This window comes from Chrysoperla carnea, chromosome 1, assembly GCF_905475395.1.
Source record: "Chrysoperla carnea chromosome 1, inChrCarn1.1, whole genome shotgun sequence".
NCBI classification, from domain to species: Eukaryota; Metazoa; Arthropoda; class Insecta; order Neuroptera; family Chrysopidae; genus Chrysoperla; species Chrysoperla carnea.
The window spans coordinates 31,657,649-31,679,218 of NC_058337.1; the positions used below are offsets into that span (position 1 = coordinate 31,657,649).

At 28.8% G+C, this 21,570-nt stretch overlaps 1 protein-coding gene across 1 annotated transcript in view; it reads right to left on the reverse strand.

Annotated features, from left to right (window-relative positions):
• The window catches only part of LOC123299228 (phospholipase B1, membrane-associated-like), a 35,367-nt gene that overhangs the window by 11,358 nt on the left and 2,439 nt on the right, over positions 1-21,570 (reverse strand). The gene's annotated exons all lie outside the window — the stretch shown is intronic.

The following is a 21,570-nucleotide window of genomic DNA, read 5'->3' on the forward strand; positions in this document are numbered from 1 at the left end:
AATTACTGGGAGGACAGTGAGTTTTACATGTTTTGACTCTCGAAATCGAGAACTAGGCAGCTGATTATCTTACGATCTAAACGACCAAAAATTTTGCTACTATGGGATCTGACAGCTAACATTATTGTGAGCATATGAAAGACCAAATCTTGTTAATGCACAATGCTGGAATTACTTTTTACAAATAGCCCTCAAGTTCATCGAATTATCGTAAATTTAGAGCATGCCATTTCAATTGGAAAGATGTAGTAATGGGGTTTAACCTCCGGTTCTCTGACATATTCGTCTATAACAGAGGCCACCCACATCATTATTTGTTTAATATTTATTTATTTAACTTACATACATATTTACAATTACATTTTGATGAGGGTAGGGTCGATTACTTCCTTCTAATCTAAGCGACGACAATGTGATGAATTCTACCGCCCCCATTAATTATCATTGTTCACACTGCCGCTGCCTGGATTCGAATCCGCAACCTAAGTCTAAGTAGACAAACGGTCAAAGACTAACGTCTTAGACTTTGGAAGGATGTGAAAAAGTTTTTTCCCCAAATCTTTGCAGTAGTGTGCAAATTCTATATTAAACTATAAATATGGATATTATTCGAAAGTATGGTCAGTTTTAACAACCTTCCCACAATACAAAAATACGAACATATTAATAATTTTATGTATTATGAAGAAATTGTAATTCTAAATAGTTGAAATTCAATTATTTTATCAATATGGGGAGTTTAATAAACCTGTTTGTTTGCAATTTTACATTATTATTTACAAACATAGACTTGTTTCTTATTAGTTCATTAAACATTTAGACGAAAAAAAGTTGCAAACGCCTTATAATATCCATATACAGGTTATTGATTTATAAATAGATCTATAGATAGAATGTCAGGTTCAAACTGGATTTGTTTACCTTGCACACATTCATATCCCAGTCGAGCTCGGGTAAGTTAAAACTAGATAAACGGTAAGAATCTTTACGTAAGAATATTAGTTTCAGTCATTTTCACAGTTAGAGGTACCTATCTGAAAGTGAGAAATAGAAATCTTCAAAAACGAGTGTCTTTTCAACGACTGAATCTCCATACGTAAGACGGACTTCAATCCCGGGTCCGCAAAGTCAAGAAATAATTTCCGACTCTCTAGATGGTTACTCGACTGCTCTTGTCGATTGCTTTTCAATTAAACTGTCTTATGAGTCGGAAATCACTTAGCTGGCATAAACACGACTGGTTGAAAAGAAAATAGCTAAATTTTCTAATTTATGCTGGCTCTTGGGTCAAAATTCTAAGCTACCATTGAACAATAAAGTGTTCGTGTATATACAACAATACTTAAACCCGTGTGACCTATAGATAGCATTCAGCTATGGGTATAACTTCTGAAAAGATTTCAATCAAAAGTGTTGCGAACAGTTAGTGTTTCTCCGTGGTATGTGCGTAATGACGATATTCACCGAAGTCTCGAAGCCACCACAGTGCGTCAAGAAATTGCGCGTTTCAGTGATAGATTTTAGATACCTAGCACGCATTGAGCACCACCGAAACTCTGAAGTGATCAAAGTCTTGGACAAGTGTGACAGTGTGAACAGACTAAACAGACAAAACGTGCTAGATTTAAGATTTAGATTTATTTTACAGTCATTGTGAATGAGCCGGAAAACATTTTGATTCATCTTGTAAAACTCCAACCTCAATTTTCGTTGAGGTCTGATTTTATGTTTTTTTTAACTGTAGGAACAGTATTGGAAAAAAATTTTGCGGACGAAATTTACTTGTTTTTTGATGAAAAATAATAATTTCAAAAAAAATTTATTCTTTTGAGAAGCTACTTAAAAATGTTCTTGATGGAAACAATTTAATCATCTGAAAATATCTGAAATCAGGTGCTAAAAATTGAGGCTTGAGAAAACAAATTTCGAACAGAAGTTGTGAAAAAATCCCAGAATCAGCAAAAGAACTAGTGAAAAGTCAATGATTATTTACTGATTATTGTTATTGTTTGTATATGCATAGAGGTAAAAAATATCTTATAATACTATGTGCTAAATGTTTAATTTATTATATTATAAATATAATAAAGTATTGCGATCGAAAAAAAAATCGATATCGGGGTTTCAACGGAAATACACGTTTTGAGGGTCCCCGATTCGCGATTCCAAAAAATTTTGCGTCCGTCGGTATGTCGGTATGTCTGTTATCAAGCTGGAGCCTTCAATTTTCAACCGATTTTCATCATTATTCAAATTGTTCACATAATCAAATAAATCAAATAAAGAAATAAATAAAACTTAATTAAGCCAAATTAGTGAAGCTAAGAAATTGAAGCTTTTCCTTGTTTTTAAATAATTCTTACAATTGGATGCTTTCAATAATAATATTACAAGAATAATATATCAATTTTATAATATAATAAAGTCTTGTCTGATGTTTCGGACCGTTTATTTTAATTTTATTTATTTGAGAGTAAAAATGTGATTTGATATTACCTTCTTATCAAATGGGTATGTTTATGAAGGTTAGGATAGGTCATAAGGTACACACTTAGATTATAGAACCCATTACGACACCACCTTTAGGCCGCTTATTTCAGCCATTCAAATATTTTAAGAAGCCAATCCTTCATGCATATACATTCACTAGTCATTTTCACTATCACAACTATTAATTAAATTAATTTTTGCTTGGATTGAAAAACATTTTTATTTCGCCTTTGAATCTTTCTTGAAAAAAAAAAGCTCCGAAGAGTTACACCGTAAGTCTTTTATGATAAGTTAGATATCATTTTCCCAATAAAGAATTAACTTGAAGTTCATTCCCGTTGATGATTAGATTACTCTCCCCTATTTAATTTATATAATAATATTTTTACTGATAGGGTTACTAATTCCTTTTTACTTGAACATTCATTCATATTTTTAATGTTAATTTGCTGGTAAGAAGGCCCACTTACGAGAAAAGGTCACAAAAGTATATCGATATTTTAGTGGTAGTACTTGTAGCTCAGTTGATTATGGCGTAACCAATTCCATACGCGGTATGCCTAGGGTAGGGGGTTCGATTCCCGCCGTCACAACCAAAATAATTTAATTAATAGTTGTGATGGGCTGGTGTAGCGCATGGTATATGCATCAAGGAGGTGCACTACTCAGCCTCTGAAAATAATTGAGGAGCTGATAAATGAAATTATCAGCGGAAAGGTGGTAAAACACATATATGGTATCACAATGGGCTCTATAGCCTAAGTGTGTCCTTCGTGTACAGCCAACATCGATATGTATAAAACAGAGATGTGATATTTAGGGATAAAAGTCGATTTTCCCACAAAAATCGATTATTTGCAGAAAAATTGATTTTTTCCCTAAATGATACATCCCTATTTTATACATTTTGATATTCGCTCCGTGCGTGAGTTTCGTTTCCATGGTAACGATACACTACTTTAATTATAGAATTGTATGGATGCATATATAATTGTATAGATTGCATTTAAGACTTACATTGAAAATTAAATATTATTGTCTCACAAATTTAAATAAATAATTATGATAATTTACATATGAAAAATAATATTTGTGCAATTTGATTTCTTATTTTCACAATTTTTAATGCATTAAGTTTAATTAATTCGTGTTTTTCAATAATTTTAATTTGACATTTCTATAACATTAACATGTAAAGAACTGCAAATTAGTCATAACAGGCCCCTTTAATGCCAAAATTTTTCACTGGAAGCGCTGGCATCGATTTTATTGTCCCTACCATGACTACGCACACAACGAATAGAAGTTATCCGTTGTATTTCCTACTAACGAGTTCTTAACTAGTATTTTGAATCTGTGTAATCTATAAATAATACACCGGTACCTAAACAATTACTTACAATTACTTACAAATAAATATAGACAAATATAAATATAAATATTATTGCGAATCTAATTTATTGAAAAACTGCATATTGTGTACTGATACTTGAATTAATAAATTCCATGAACTTCTAAATTATTTCAAAAGAGTACTTATGTATAAAATACTGGTAATTATTGTTTAATATCCAGATACAGGCATGACTGTCAATAATTTTCACTTATTAAATATGTAGATATGATGTTTAGGTATATGTTTGTAGGTTTTTTGATCAGTAAAAAATTAATTTATTAATAATAATAATTAATTTAAATGCATGTATTGTGTACAGGAAATTAATATTATTACATACATGTTTTTATTTATATTATTTATTATAATATGACGAACAATAATTAGTTAATAAAATTTATTGTTTTACTTCCATAATCTTATTTAATAGTTATGTATGTTAATATGATGAAGAAATAGTTATTCAAAATTCATATTGAAAATTGTAATTATTAGTGGTATATGTGCATTATTTGAATTTTTATTATTTATATGAATCCTAAAATAAACAAATAAATTATAGTCTTAAAAAGCTAAAAAAAAACACGTCTTACTTTACACGGGATCGAAAAACTATAAAATAACGTTAATAATCATGGAAAAATCAATACCAAAAAGCGTTGTGTGCTGCCTACGTTCGTGATAAGTTTAGGGCTTAATGTAACAGTCTAAGTTTAAAGCGCGTTAAGTGAAGTAGAAAGTTCTATATGCGCGTATATATATGTATAATCATTATCCCTATATATTATAAATGTGAAAGTAAGGATGTTATATTTTATAAAGATATATTTAAAAAAAATTTAAAATAAAATTTAATCTGACATTTTACTGCTCCATCTAAGGTCACCATTTTGAACCATAAATTAAAGATTTCTCTAAAAATTTAAAATGGTTAATGTCAAAAAATTCATGACCTTCTTTTCTCATATGCTCAATGAATTATGACTATTTTTTACTTTAAAAAATTGAAAACTGCGTATGTTTTAGCTGTGTAAACAATCCCTTCGACAGTTATGGAAGGGGGATAAGTGAGATCAAGAGAGGTGAAGGCTTTAAAGCGCTGATTTTTAATTTTAGGCCCAGTGAAGCGGGCGGGTATAAAGCTAGTAAACAATATTTGGTAGGGTAAAATCTTATGGTTACGCGTCAGCAACATGTTATGAATATACCATCGTAACCTAGGAAACTAAAACTTTTTGAATTAAAAACGACACCCATGCAATAATTATTATTTACTAGAGTGATACCCACCCGCTTCCCTGGGTTTAAAAGTAAAGATTGATAAACATTGCTCTCGCTTATCCCCTTTCTATAACACTCGAAATAATGGCAAGGATTGTTTTACACAGGTAAAATATATGTATTTTATTGTATGTTTTTTTTATTTTTTTAAATCTATAATAGTAATTATTCATTGAGTATATCAGAGAAGATGGCTGTGAAATATTTTATATTGACTATTTTTATAGAAATCTGTAATTTATGGTAATGTCAAATGTCAAATGTCAAATTAAAATATTTTTTTTTTATTTTTTTTAAATATATCTTTATAAATTATAGTTCATGTGTTATTCTAATATATGAGCTTTATTGCTGTACAGTTTTATTCAAATCCATTCGCTAGTTTAAGCGTGAAAGCGTAACAAACAAACAAACAAACAAACAAACAAACAAACAAACATGCTTACTTTCGCATTTATTATATATAGAGATACATACATGGTAATGGTTTCAATTTTCAAATTATGAAATTTGTATTATTCATACTATCATTAATTAAACACAGTTGTTCCAAAGTTTTAAGTTTTTGCTCCTGTCGACAGACCCCATGAGTGACTCCATCTTTTGATTCATGTTATATGTCTTCAACATTTCGTTCAGTATTAAAACTTCTTATTCTTCTTATAAAAAGACGTTTAACCTCCGTTTTTCAGATGTCTATAACAGAGGGGACCCACATCATTCTATTTTTTAATGTATTTAATTTCGATATGATGTGTGTGGAGTCGGTTGCTTCGTCGGTTACTAATTGCTCACACTGCTGTTGCCTGGATTCGAACCTGCAACCACCCAGTCAGTAGCCGAACGTTTTAAAGACTATTTAAATCGCACGACCACTGAGCCGGTTATTATTCTTATAATATCTATCCGGTTTTTTCTCGAGTGAAAAATTTCAGATCATTCAGACGTTCTGGAGTGTATCAATATTGATTTGAAAAATTCCATTACATTCTTATACAGGGGTACTTTTATAAAAACAGGATAGCAATTCCTAAAAACAATAAAACATGAGTCTTGTAATTTTCGGGGGAAATGAAAAATGTGCCTAGTTTTATTTTCTGAGGACGAATTTTGTGTAAAACGATGGTCAACTTATTTTTTTCTTAAATGGAAATACATATATATTTTTTGTAGACATATGTATTATGATATACGTTTGTACGGAATTTAAAACAATCATATTTTTATGGGTCTATATCATAAAATTTTCACTCGCAAATTTCATGGCACTGGCCTAGGAGGATTCAGCATTTTTTTCATTCTGGTATTGGCATATTTTTAACTTGGCACTTTAATTTAAACCTGGGGCAAATGAAATCTAAATAAATATATTTCATTTATAAATGCAATAGAAGTGATGTATGTTTAGATGCACTTGAAATAGAGATGTATCTTATGGAAAATTATTTCGGGATAGTAAGGAATAAAAGACTAATTTTATTTTAGAAAAAGAATAAGAGTTCTGCATCAACAATTTAAAATCCATGAAATTGTGAACAAAAGGGCGAATACGTGAGCGTAAGGGAAGTGAAGGCTACAAGGCGGTAGTTTTCCGTTTTAAAGATGAAATTACCCATCAAAGCGGATGGGTAATGGCTAGTGTTAAATAATAGTAATAAAAATTTTGCAGTTGATATTCATGCATTTGGAATGCAATATTTGAAAAAATTAAACATTAATACGTAAGGGAAAATTTACATGACTTTAAGGCTATCTTCAAAAATTACCTATCTTTACCTACGTCAGAGTAAATAATCAATAAATTCATGACTGAAAATACATATAGATTATATCATCGATCAAAAATGAATGATAAATGCAAGTTTTGAACACACATTGTCCTGATATCCTTTACAATCGGTACAACTATGCAAAGCCAATATGAATCATAAAATCACAGAAGTACTGTGATGTATATTAACTATGTAATTAAATTTTTATATCTCTTAGTACGCATATTAATCACCACTTAAATAATAATTTGAAATGGTCATCTAACACTATTTGTCTGAAGTCGTGTCTAATTTTTTGTTATTGTGTTTTGAATAGAAATTATAAATAATGCAAAAATTTAATTAATATTATTGATACTTGATTATAAAAATTTTCAAAAGGACAGTAATTAATGTTACATGACGGACCCGTAATGACGTCAATCCGACATGATTCGTGCATTCTAGAAAATTGTGCAATGCACTGGAATATTTTTAAGTTCTATATTTTTTCATTATACCTATTATAACTATGCATTTTTATATCATCTGACCTGAGTTGGGCCTTCGTCCGTGAAGCTCGTTTGAATTCATTAATAGTTACAAGCTATGCGTGGTCTTGCTTAATTCCACTCGCTGAAAACACAAGCTTTACTTCCATTTATTGGTAAAATAGAAAGCCTAAACGCTCGAAGCTCACTCCTATGTAAAGTAAAAATTTAAAAAGCCAGTAATTAAAAAAATACTACAAATAAGTTCTGATTCTGATCTTTGGTAACTTTTTTTTTACTGTGCACAGACGGCTTTTTAAATAAAAAATTGAAAAAATTTTCATGTACCCTAATCAAAAATATCTTCTGATTTTCATTATTTTTTTAATTCTTGGCATGTGAAAACATTTTTCAATATTTTGTAAAACTAAAAATCATTGACTTTAGAATTTTGAAACTTACGCCCTCGTTTGTACTATCATGTACGAAACTAAATCGAAAAACCTCTCATAACTAGCTATAGCTATATAACTAGCTATAAAAAACTATGAGGCGTAATGAAATTTTGAATTTAAAAATCTTATAACGTTCAATCCAACTAGACAACTAAAAAAGAGATACAAGTAGCTCAGAATACTCTCGATCAAATTATCTTTCAAACAAACAACAAATTCAAAATCGGTGCATCCGTTTCGTTCAGAGTTTTAAATAAATAATTAATTTTTGGATATACTTTTTGTTAAATGAAAAAGTTGTAGGTCTTAAAAAACTTATCGAATGCCGTGCATTAAAAAGCGGAAAATCCGGCAAAAATCGATCTTTATTAATTTGCTCATAAGTGTTTTTTTTTTTAAGTTTTGCGAAAAAAGCCCTTTTGTAAAATTATTGCTTTTTGGTCTGAGAACTTTTCAAAACAACATTTCAATTTTTTGGATTAATCACAACTCTGGACTTTTTTTTTTAAATATTTTTAGGGCCTCGGAAACTCGTCAAGCTAAAAGAAAAAACCCTATCTTTTTTGTATTATAATCTTCTTCATGAACATATTTTTTGTTTTCTAATAACATTTTTGTCAAATTTATCCTAGGGTTTCCGTAGGTTAATTGGGCTAAAAATTCGAATAAAAAGATCAAGCCTGAAAATATTAGAATTCGTTATGAAATGGTTATCTATGAGTTCTGAATTTTAATTAAAATATATTAATAAAATCGCTTAGAGCCTCATAAATTATTTTGAAAAAAATTTCTCTAATCAAGGTCTTTTAAAATAATGCTATAAAATTCATAAAACTATTATCACACCAACAAAAACAAGTAACTAAATAATTTGCAATAACTACTACAAAAAAGATTCATGTAACTTCTTCAAGGTTCTTTAAAATTTAGTTACCTCATCTGCAAAGAAATGTACTAATAAGTATATCAAATTTAGTTTTTTGAAAAAAATAATGAAATTAATCTATTATTGATAATTTTATGCAAAAATGTAAAAATTTAAAGTAAAAGTGATTTTACACATAAGCACACACATAGACAGACATTTCATCTGTGTAATGTGAGTATGGTTCGTTGAATCTTACTTACCGATTAAATAATATATTCATATAGGATATAGCGGCGAACTACTTGGAAAATAAATCGTAGTTAGTAGTTATTAGTTTTTGTTGGTAATTTACGCAGATACATAATCACATCTACTATTAACACCCGAAATAGTTAAAAGGTGTTCTTAGCTGTGTTTCAAGTGCGAGTTTAGAAAAAATTGGCGACGATCTTCAAAATGCTTTGAGGAAAAACGTAATTAAATGGCGAATGTTCTTATATATGTTTCAAGATCGAGTTTAGGGTTCCGTACCCAAAAAATTGGGCGGGGGTTTTTAATATTTTGTATATTTCATTATTAGAGTTCCTAAAATAGTGGCTCGTTTTCGTGTTAATATGCATCAAAGAGGAAATCAGTGAATTGTCTCCCTTTTTCAGGCTAGAAACATGTTCTCGCCATTCATTAAGGCGTATGCCAAAATTTTTCCACAGGATATTTATTTTCATACTCGACTGGCAGATACTTGTATTTTTGTGGATAAATAACATCTCATTCGGTCGAAAAGAAGTATTTAGACTACATTGGGGCATACATATCTTAAACGGGAAAAATCGAGTAGTTTATTTCGTTGGCGATAAATTGGCGTTCTATAAATTGTAGGATTCTTCATTTGTTTTTTAGTAACTCATCAAAATTTTTGATTATATAACTGCACTTTCATTAAGGTGTAAACGAATCAATTTCTGTTAACAGAATAGCAACAATCAATATTGTCAGTGCAGTGTGGCCACATGTGTTTTTCAAGCCTTAAAATCAACTGAAATTTCTTTGAAATGCCTTATTATTTAATATATTATTTAAACGAACCTTTTAAATTATCAGAATTAACAGATCTAAGACTGAGGCCTAAATACAAGCGAAGAAGCATATATGTCAGCATAGATTTGGTCTTTGCTACAACAAGTGAAAACAAACAATTGACTGAGTTAATTGTTGATATACGATATATAGACAGTGCTGGCTACGCAATCGTTTGCTTTTTACGTCATGTAAGTAAAGAAAGATAGTCACTCTTACCCAAAAAATAGTAAGAGTATCTATCTTCTCACTTCCTCAGTGGGCATATTAATAAACAAACACATACATATACACAATAATTATATACTTTGTACAATACATTACATGTATAATGTTCTAACTTAATTTGCACGCTCTCGGGTAAACAGTGATATTTACGAAGAAGTGTTTCAAACAAAAGTTGTAAATTTTTTATAAGAAACTTTTTTTATACTTAAACTATTATAATATCTCTAACAGTTTACAAGATGCCCACTTGACCCATGTTGTTTATTTACGAACTCAAACTCGTTTTTTACGTCCTGAGCACGCTATAAAAATTTCAGCTTGCTATCTCTTATTCCATATAGGTAGAAATGATATAAAAATGTTCAACGAAATGCAAATTAAGTGTTACTTGATCTTAGGCATCAACCACATTTTCAAATTTTCAAGTCGAAAATCTAAAAAAACAATTTGATTGCGTAAAGAATGTCTTTTATAATTACAGAATCAGAAATTATTGGCTGTGCCAATATATCCTACACCAGACTGTGTATATGTTATAGATAGATCGACTTACACATCTACAGAATAATTTATCTTAAAGTTTCCAGTTAGTTTTTTTTTAAATGAATCCAATTATTTTCGGCAAACTGTAAAAAAGTTTGTGTGGTATACTTTTCGATGGAATATTTCGGTTCAATTAGAGGTCAATCTCTTAAATACTTTTTGTAGCAGATATTGGTTTTATGCCGCACAACTGCTTCAAAAATTTGACCTTAATTATTGGTACCGGATTTCAAATATTTTCCGGTAAAAAAATTTTCACTAAACAATTTTTTTTCGCAAGAAATTGTCAATATAATGGGTTTTTTATACAGATTTTTATTTTTTTTCTTAAGGAAGTAATTTTTACGTTCAAAACTTCTTTTCCTATACTATTTGACCGTTTTTAGTCGTAAAAAACAGGTATCGAAAAATGAGGTCTAAGAAAAATATTTTCAACAAAAATTGATTTTTTTTTAGGCAAAGAATCAGAATCTGCTACGAAGAATAGGTACTTCTAATAAGAAAAAACAGAGTTGACCGTCGTTTGACCTGAACGGAGGAAAATAGAACAAGGTACACTTTTTTCAATTCCACTTTAAATCAGAAGACCTTTTTTTTTACTCTTTTTATACCATGTATAAGAAATATATCTAGGTATACTAAGTTTAGTCCCAAGTTTGTAACGTTTGAAAATATTGATGCTACCAACAAAACTTTGGGACAGGTGTTCATAAAATCATCTAATTAGTCCGTTTTTGGTTGTCTGTTCTTCTGTCTGTCTGTCGACACGATAACTCAAAAACGAAACAAGATATCAAGTTGAAAATTTTATAGCGTCCTAAGGACATTAAAGTAAGGTTGAGTTCGTAAATGAGCAGGATAAGTCAATTGGGTCTTCGGTCCGTAGTATCCATCTTGCTAACCGTTAGAGATAAAACAAAAATTCAAATGTAAAAAAATAAACAGCTTTTGTTTGAAACATTTTTTCGTAAACATCACTGTTTACCCGCGAGAGGGCGAAAATTAGGTGTAAATTTTTTAGTATGTATTATATAGGAATATCATTTTCATGTGTGCGGTTATCTAAAAGTGGATATCTTCCTTTATTTACATGGCGTAAAAAAACAAACGATTGAGTCATCAACACTGTCTATACATGGTATTTCAACAATTTACTCAATCAATTGTTTGTTTTTACTTGTTGGATATTCCAATTCGTTTTTGAATATATGAGCAAGAAACTTCTTAATAAATCAGCCTGTATAAAAATAATATTTTTTTAATACCGGTATATTTGACCTAGAAAATAATTTAATTTATACCATCGTTGATCGCATATAATATTTACAAAAGCATTGATTACATACCTAGGTACGTATATACACTTTGAGCAATAATTATAATATAGAAATTATATATATTATTATTAAGAAATTATGAGTATTTTTTTAAATTTTAAATTATATATTATTTTTGAATTATGTATCTGTGATTTAATTTTTTCAATCAGGTTAAATAAAATCAACATAAAGTTCATCCCACATATACACAACGGTGCAACAAATTTTCTTAAAACAAACATTATTCAAGATGATAAATTGAAATCGTAGTGAAAGAACACTCTCAAAACCAGATTTAAAAGGGGGTACACATAAATAGGATTTAATTGAAGTATTTTGTAGTATTAGTATTAACAGAGAACCTTTCTTAGAATTTCGGAATCCAAGGAAAGTCAATGAATCTTTATAAAAACAAAATGTTAAAAACAAAAATTTGCGCGGTCATGCAAAAAAATTTGTGAAAAAACAACAAAATGTCTTGATCGTTAAATAACTCGAAAAAAATAAAGTTGCAAACAAAAATTTATGAGGTAAAATACTTGCTGAAAAAAAGCTAAATTTTTTCCCCCAAAACTGTTTTCCGTAACTTTGTTATTGTTATTTTTCGAGTTATTCAACAAGATTTTTTTTTTTTGCGATTATTTATAGAGCCCTTTTAAAGAAACTTGCCTGTCTTCGTTAATCAAACTTCTGTTCTTTTGGTCAGCGTCTTCATTAACTATTTTTTTACATTGAGTCCGTGGAGCTTGTAGCATTTGCTACCTAGCTCAACGCTATTAGCTATCTAGCTAATGGGACGCTTACTTTCGCCTTGAAAACTTAGAGTTTATTAACAAGTGAAAAAAATTTCTCCAAAATAATTTAAAAAATGTTTATTGGACGTCTAGAAAATGACTTTGTGAATATGCAGATTTCAATACGTTTATTTCTTTAAAGGCTATTAAGGCGACACCTCGGAGGAACAAAGGTGGTTTCTTTTAAGATTCGATGCAAAAATATTTACTGCAATAATTTCACTCGTCGATTTTAAATACGAGTACACGCTTATCCACTGATTAAAGAATTAGGAAAGACCATGAGGCAGAATTTTGACAAACGAAATTTATTCTTTTAGGCTCTTTAAAGAATATAAAAAGGAATTATTCATTTTGACTATTATGAAATTGAAAGTTATAAAATTTATTGAAAAAATAAAAAATATTTTCTTAAATTAATAAATATTTAAATTTATTATAGGCCGTTTCATGTATATTAATACTTCTGAATTTAATTATATTACAGAAATATGGTATTGTATAACAATATATAGTACAGTTTCTTACCAGAAAAGGTTAGGTACCTACTGTATGAAACCGTAGAACTTCGTCTAGAAATATCACAATCATCATAAATTGAAGAATTAATATAATATATATATAAACAATTATTGAATGAAAATCAAATGCTTTCAAAAAATCAAATCGCAGATAAGGAAGGTGATAGTGTACTTAAAATTTAATCAATTATTTTGGGAAGGGCACTAGTCCACATTTTTTTCGAAACCGAGTTAAGTATTGCGGCAACACTTTGCCTTAAGAGACGCTTGTTTTCACCGAGAATGGCTTTGGTCCAACTAATACTTTTTGAAACATGTCACTGTCTTTTTCTGCGTTTATATTGGAAAGGGAAATTTCATACAATTTCAAATTCGTACAAGGCATTTGCCCTTCCCAAAACAAACGCAATGTTGGGGAAATATGTATAGATTACATGCAGATCTACCCCTTCCGCATATTCCCGTTCAGGAAACCTTTGACTGTCGTCAGATTGGGTGAATGAGTTTTGTGTTCACAATCTTAAGACAAAAGAGGTGAAGAACACTTGATCGTGTCTACTTGCTTAAACAATACGAAGAAACAATAAATAACTCAAAGTACAAACATATACAAGTTTTTTGTGTCCGAAGTAACAACTGATGATATTACAGATTATAAAACTTGGTGGTGTAGGTATTACAAAAAACACCCTGGTCTAGGGAAAAAGTCTCTAGGGACAAAAAATGAACTTCAATGTATCTTTGTTTATTTAATTTACACCAGTAACCAGTGATAATAATTTCACATATGGCTTCAAGCTAAGCTGTGGAAGAGAAGGTGATGTAGTCTTCCTTGTTATAAAGAAAGTAAGTGTTAACATTCTATCAGAATATCAGAAATTTTATATTCAGATTACTAAATGAATCACCAAAGAACGGGAGACTATTGACGAAAATGCTCCGGTACAAAATATTCCTTATTGAAATATTCTTGAAAATTTTGGAAGGGCACAGTCCAGCACAATATTTTAATTTTCTATCACTTCCAATAAAAAAAATACAAGTGAAATTTACAAAATTTAAAAGCCCCTGACAAGTTTTTCGGGTACGGAACCCTAAACTCGCACTTGAAACCTATTTAAGAAGACTCTTCATTAAATTACCTTTCAAACGAAACCAAAAAAATCAAAATCTTCATCCGTTTGGGCGCAACGATACACACGCATATCGGTCAATTTTATAACACCCCCCTTTTTAGTTCGGGGGTTAAAAAAAATTCAGGCGCTATTGTGTTAGGATAGACCTATAAATTTCCATAAAATATTTGGCAACTTGAATAGCCTTCTATTCAACAAAAAGGTTTTTTTGTCTCCTGTAAAATTTAGTCTGCTGGACATGTGCCCAGTTCGTCTAAGAAAGTCTATACGACAAACTCGTTTTTATCTGGCTAGTTGTTTCAGTTTTTGTATTTAGGAACTGCACTACTAAGTAAAACCGATTTCTTACAGCATAGTAAAGTTATTTTTAGAAGTATTATTGGTAAGTATTACAAAATTATATTTATATTTTATTTTGATAGAAATACAAAAAACCTGATCAGTTTTATGAAAACAACATATATTACTGTAAATATATTAACTTAATTTAATTCAAACTTAATTTATTGAGACTGGCAAAAATGCTGATTATTATAAAAGATTTTTCCAATGTGTTTTGATTAGAAGCCTAAAAACAGGATGATTGATGATATAATGAGGAAGTATAAAGAAATAACATCTCAATTTTTGTTTCATAAGAGAAAGTACTTTTTTATATTTTAGTATTAATATTACATGATTTACCTTTTGACATCGCTGGTAATAATATAATGCCTCTACACGATTAAGGAACTTATTTAAGGTTATATCATTGTTAATTTTTTATTATACATTGAATTTTCATATCTCTTTCTGTTAAAGGGCCATCAAATAATTAATACTTAAAACTACTGCCATCTGGATGATAAAACACATGATTTTCTTTGCGAAATCAAAGTTACTTTAACGCGGTGCCACAAATTTCTAAAATAATTAAATTTATCAAGTTATGAAACGTTCTTTACTTAAAGCAACTGTTGAAAAATATAAATTTTGCTACATGAAAAAATTGAAATTAATTATTCATCGTATGAATAAAATCCGTAAGCATATTCCCAAATTTTTTTAAGAACGTTCTTCCCAACTAAGTGATGAAATTATTAAGTATCAAATTATTTGAGACTTCCGTTCCAAATTTTCAGAGCGAATTCTGTTAGAACTTGGAAAAGTTAGGAGATAACTAATAACAAAGTTTGTGTCTAATGATTTATAAGAAATCACTCTTAAAAGAAGTGACACACAAATTCCCTACCTTCATCAATTTGACTGCATAAATTACAAATTTCTGTAAAAGTAGTCATTTGACATTACCATAAATTACAGATTTCTGTAAAAATAGTCAATATAAAATATTGCACGGCCATCTTTTCTGATATACTCAATGAATAATTTTACGACTATTATACATTTAAAAAAATAATATATTTTACCTGTGTAAAACAATCCTTACCATTATTTCGAAAGGGATAAGCGGGAGCAATCTTTATCAATCTTTACTTTTAAACCCAGTAAAGCGGGTGGGTATCACTCTAGTATAGTATAATTTTCTTTATAGGAAAACATTTATCATGTTTTTAACTTATGAATAATAGTTTTTCAAATTATTCCTTAGAAAGTTACATAATAAAATATTATTTTAAAAGCACTTCAACATAGGATTTGTATTTGGAAGAACATTAATGAGAATGCATATACACGATTTATATGATCCTTAGAAAACGTAATTTATTTGTCCTTCCTTGGGAATGTCTTTAAAATATCCATCATTTTTATAGATTTAAACAGCAACCAGAAATAATAAGTTCATCAATATTTATTTGGTGGGGGCTTAAAAATTAGTAACTTATCTTAAAGAGAAAACTATGGTGGAAGCTTCCGAGATTGTGACAAACTCGTTTTAAAAATTTACCAGCACTCGCATCCATGTAAAATACGTTCACAAATAAATTTTCAAAAAATATAGCTAACTATCGCGTTCACCCTTCAAAATAAAAAGACAATGAAATTGATCCTTTTAAGAGGCAAGCAGAACCATTGACATATTGTACAGACACTCAAAGCTTTTTCTTCAGGACATACCAAAAACACTGTTTTTTCAGGGTGTAGCAAAAACAGTTTGCACGCATGATTTTCTGTGCTAGAAATGTGCTCTTGTACGAAATTTGACAAGAAAAAAAATCATCAATTTTCAAAGATAAGTTTTATTAAACGTTATTTGCTTTCCTCAAAAATTTTTCCTGAAAAGAAATGTAAACGAAAAGCTTTATAATTTATTTGCCCATAAAATAAATAAAATTTCTATAAATTTAAAGCAAGTTTTAATCGAATTAAATCAGTTTAATTTTCGTAAGAATTGTTTAGGTTTGGTATATACTAAATATTTTATTTATTTGGAGGTGGGACGTAGTACGCGTTTATAAGGAAAGTCAGTCACGGTATCAATATATAACTAAATTGATTGCGTAGATATAATAATTTAAAAAATCAATTCATCAATTTTTTAACAATATGATTGTAACCTTAGACGTATACAGAGTGGCCAAAAATCTTTGACCAAACAGTTAACATGGTTAACATGGTTACCATGGTTACACTCCTAACTAAAATCTAAGACGAAAAGTCTCTACAAGCACCGTAGACTTAAGTTTAAGTTTAAGAATTACTCAACTATTATGAGGAAAACTTAAATTTTTTTATTAAGGAAAGTTGTTGGAAGTAAAATTTACTCTAATTAAATTTTTTACATTTTTAATTCTTACATAGAAATTTATGTTCAAAATTCTAGAATATAAAGTATGCATTTTTTATTTTATAAGTAAATTTCTCTTAGATTAAACAAGCTAAGCTGGCCTGATTTATTAACGATACATTATTGCGTCTGGTCAAAAACGTCAAAAGACTTTTTGTTTCAGAATTTCGTAAGGCGTTCACAGTTGTTTTTTTGTTAGTTTTTGTATTATGATGATTTAGTGACACCTTGTACAGAGTGTACCATTAGTATTTCAAAAAATCAAATGTGAAATTCCTTTCTTACAAAAAAAAGTCCTTTTAAACATATAGTCGAAAATTTTTTTTTCATTTTAGTAAAGTTTGACGATTATTCTAATCTAACCTGATATATATTATAATCGTGAAAATTTGTGAGGATGCATGTGTGGATGTACAGATGGATGATTGTTACTCTTTCAAGCAAAACTACTGAATGGATTTCGATGAAATTAAGAACACAGATAGTTTATAACCTGGATTAATATTATTCCCGATAGTTCTTTCTCTTACTATCTCTATAGTATGTTACCGTGGGATAATAATAATCAGATTTATACATATAATAATTTAATCAGATTTATATACTTTACGTTTACAGTTTGGGTATTACACGGTTGAAAAAAATTGTTTGCATTACTGCATGTGTCGGACTACTGGGTATTCAGATTACTGAGACTCTACTGCATGAGCAGATTGTATAAGTAAAACTTAATATTATACGGCAAAATGCAGTTAGATTAAAATTTATCTTAAATCACTCTGTATTTCTGGGCAAATATTGATAATAACTGAACAACATTTTTATTATAATGAGGATATTTTATCAGAATGCAGATAGGCTGAATACCAATTGTCAATGTAGTTTTGTTTTCGAGTAAAATAAAAATATTGCATATTGTTTTATAAAAGTTACACAACGTAGATTGTTAGTTATAGGTAACTCAATTGATATCAGATATAGTTAGAGAGCTGGCCATATGATTTACTGATGGTCATGGTTACGGCCTGCTGAACCTTAAATATGATAGTAGGTAATGCCCCAAGTCACCCTGTAAGTTTCCTCGAATTTCTATACAAAACCCACGTGGGGGTTTGAAAAATTGTCACTAAGTCTGACAATTCTGATGGTTCTGGAAACTGCCTTGTTTGATAATTCACTAGATGTGATACTGAACAGTCATCTTGTAAAGTTAAAAATTAACATTTTCGAATTTTTCGGCATGGCTACGAATTGGAACCACTTGCTAGACTCAAACTCTGCAGAATGACTGTAAAGAATCACATTTAATTAATGGACAGATAAAAAAAAAAAAAATAAAAAATAAAAAAAAAAACGGATATTCAACAGTCTAACAAATAAACAACAACAAAAACGGATATTCAATAATTTCCTTCCTATTTTAGAGATTTTTCCTTTATAAAAAATATCAGGCCTGTCGTAATGAAGCAAATAGGAAATTACAAAGAATTGAGACAATTTAAAAAATAATAATTCACACAGTCGCAGGAATATCACCACAAAATGCATATTTATCCATGTTATATGTCTATAAAAGCCACATTGTGTTCATTGAATGAAATTTGCCACCTATATATAATAAAATAAACTTTTATAGGTGCGTATTTTTTTTCATATTTCAGAGAATTTGCTTCTTTTAAAATATACTTGAATAATATTATTATACCTATATATAAAGAGTTATTAGACTTACTCATTGCCTTGCTCGCTTGTTTGTTTGCTAACTGGCTATAATAGCAATTTCAAAGAGTAATAATTTGTGAAAGTATTCAAAGAGACCTCTTAAATAGGTAAATAAATAAAAAATTTTATATAAAAAAATTATTTAATTTTTTTATTATTTGTATATATAATATTAATTTTTTTTAATTAATATGTATAAAAATTAATTATTTAGTTACATCAATAATAATTAATTATTAATTTCTTTTAAATCAATTGAAAGATGATTTAACGATTGAAGCAAACTAATTTCGAAAATATTTTGATATTTTTGGATCTCTAAATTACTATAATAGAAAAAAAAACAGAATCATTGCTTGCCTCAATAATTGTGAAATTTCTGTTTTTATACTGATAAAATCCACAAATTTTATTCAACTGATAAAAATTATAGAACAGGAATGAAATTTTGTTAAAACCGCAAAACGCCTTTTAAAGTTGCCTTTTAGAACCCCTTTAGGGGAGTATGTTCTTCAAGTAAGAATAAGTTGTGCTAACTGTGTATCAGGTGAAAAACTGAAAAAAGTCCGAAAATAAGGAACACACAACTTTTTTTTGCTTGCAAAACCTAGTATCGCAATTCCCTATGGGATGCAAAGAACATATAAATAATATACTTTAATATAAGAATATAGTTTTAAAAAATCAAAAACACGCTTGTTGCTTGTTCTAAGTATTTATATATAGTATGTTTATCGGAAGTATAATAAAAGTATATAACTGATGATGTCCTATGCATGGGTATGATATTACTCGGGTAAGCCCTCCTGCGATGTCACATCGGTATGAGTCATAAACCATCAGTTAGTTCAGTGTAGACAGCTGGGTATAATATATCCATAAATAATAAGTATTCATATTTATTATAATCAGATGTCTATGAATATATCTGTCAAACTTATCTGTGTTATTTCATATAATGATACCGATATTACGTCACCAAATTGGATGCCCGCGTTTTTGACAGTTAAAGATATGAGCTAATACGTCTTTTTAACAAATGAACTCAAAATACAAATTCAAAAAGTACAAAATAAAAATTTTTCGCAAAAAAAAATAGAATCGAAGAAAAATGCACAAAAAAGGAAAGAATATTTTTAAAATACCGATTCTAACTAACTATGGTATGTACTTTATGGGCTCCTATTCATTTTCGGACCAATGCCCCTCAAATTTGTAATACGGCCCTCGCCTCGAGCCTTGATTAATAATTATTTTAATAGCGATTCAAATCATTGTTATAATATTTTTGAGCTCATCCAATAAACTACGAAGATTTAAAATTTTTCAGTCAGTTATTTATCATTTCAATACTTGATTTAAATATTCTAATTCATAATTAAACGGAAGTAGGAAAACTATTAAAATTAATAATGCGCAATTGAGATTAATTAGAAAAAGAAATATTTTTGTTTTTTTGAGCTTATACGATGTACAAAGGTAATTTTCAGGTCAGTTATTTATCATTTGAATACTTGATTTAAATATTCTAATTAAACGGAAGTAGGAACACAATTAAAATTAATAATGCGGAATAAAGGTTAATTAGAAATATTGTTAATTTTACCCTTGGATTTATTTATAGTTTATATTAATAGAAATTATTATTTATAGAAATATAAATTATATATAAATTTAGAATGATGGACAAGGTTCAAAATTAAAATCAATTGATACACTTATCAATTCTAATTTTAAAATTTGATTTCTTTACTTGTTTAATCCAAAAAAAAAGTACAATTTCTAAAACACACAAAAAATATCCCGTCGAAATATCAGGTAATATCTGCTACGAAAATTGATACGAAATTTCATATTTGGAAATGGATACGAATTTGAATAATATAATACCGATTTCAGTTACGGCTACGGATATAAAATTATTTCCGATTATACGACAGTTTTGGATAGTTTCAGGTACGACGACTATTAGTTTTTTCAAGAACTGTGAAAGTACAAATATGTATATAACAAATATATACATTCTAAATTTGGTAATACAAAATCAATTTATAGAGTTAAAACCCCGGCGCCTAAATAGTGGTTTAACTAATCCTTAACTGATTTTTTTTAAATGGAATATAAATTTTTTCCTGAAATTAATTTTCTGAAAAAAACTTTTATTTGAAAAATTTTTTATGCCATGCAGCTTTCAACCCCTAACTACTACAGGCACTTCAACCAAAAAAAAGCTTTTATTCCTCTTCAAACCTTTAAAATTGACATTTTTGCGAATTAATAAATTGCTGTTGTTTTTGTAAAAAATCAATTTCCGAAAACCCGAATTTCAATTTTGTTTGAATCGAAGAAAAAATGCTATAATATTATCTCGGATTTAGGTTTTTTTTCGAAAAACAATTTATTTCTACTGGAACATTAATAACTTTAATTACTCAAGAAAAATATGAATGTGAAATAAAAACTTTTTCTTGAAAAACATCTATTTCAGATGTGAAACTGTCCCTTCGGCCTCGAAGAAAAAAGTTCACAAAAATACTTTTTTATTTACAAAAAAGAATTTTCGAATATTTAAAAGAAAATAATAAATGCTTGTTTTTTTGTTGAAGTATCTAATGTGGTTTAAAGTTGAAAATCGCATTTAATAAAAACATTTCAAACAAAAAATTAAAAAAAAAAAAAAAACAAACAAAAAAAAACCAATCAATTTCTTAAAAAATTTGAAAAAGGAGTTGAAACTATTCCTTCCAACAGAGAATCAAGGGGTTGATTT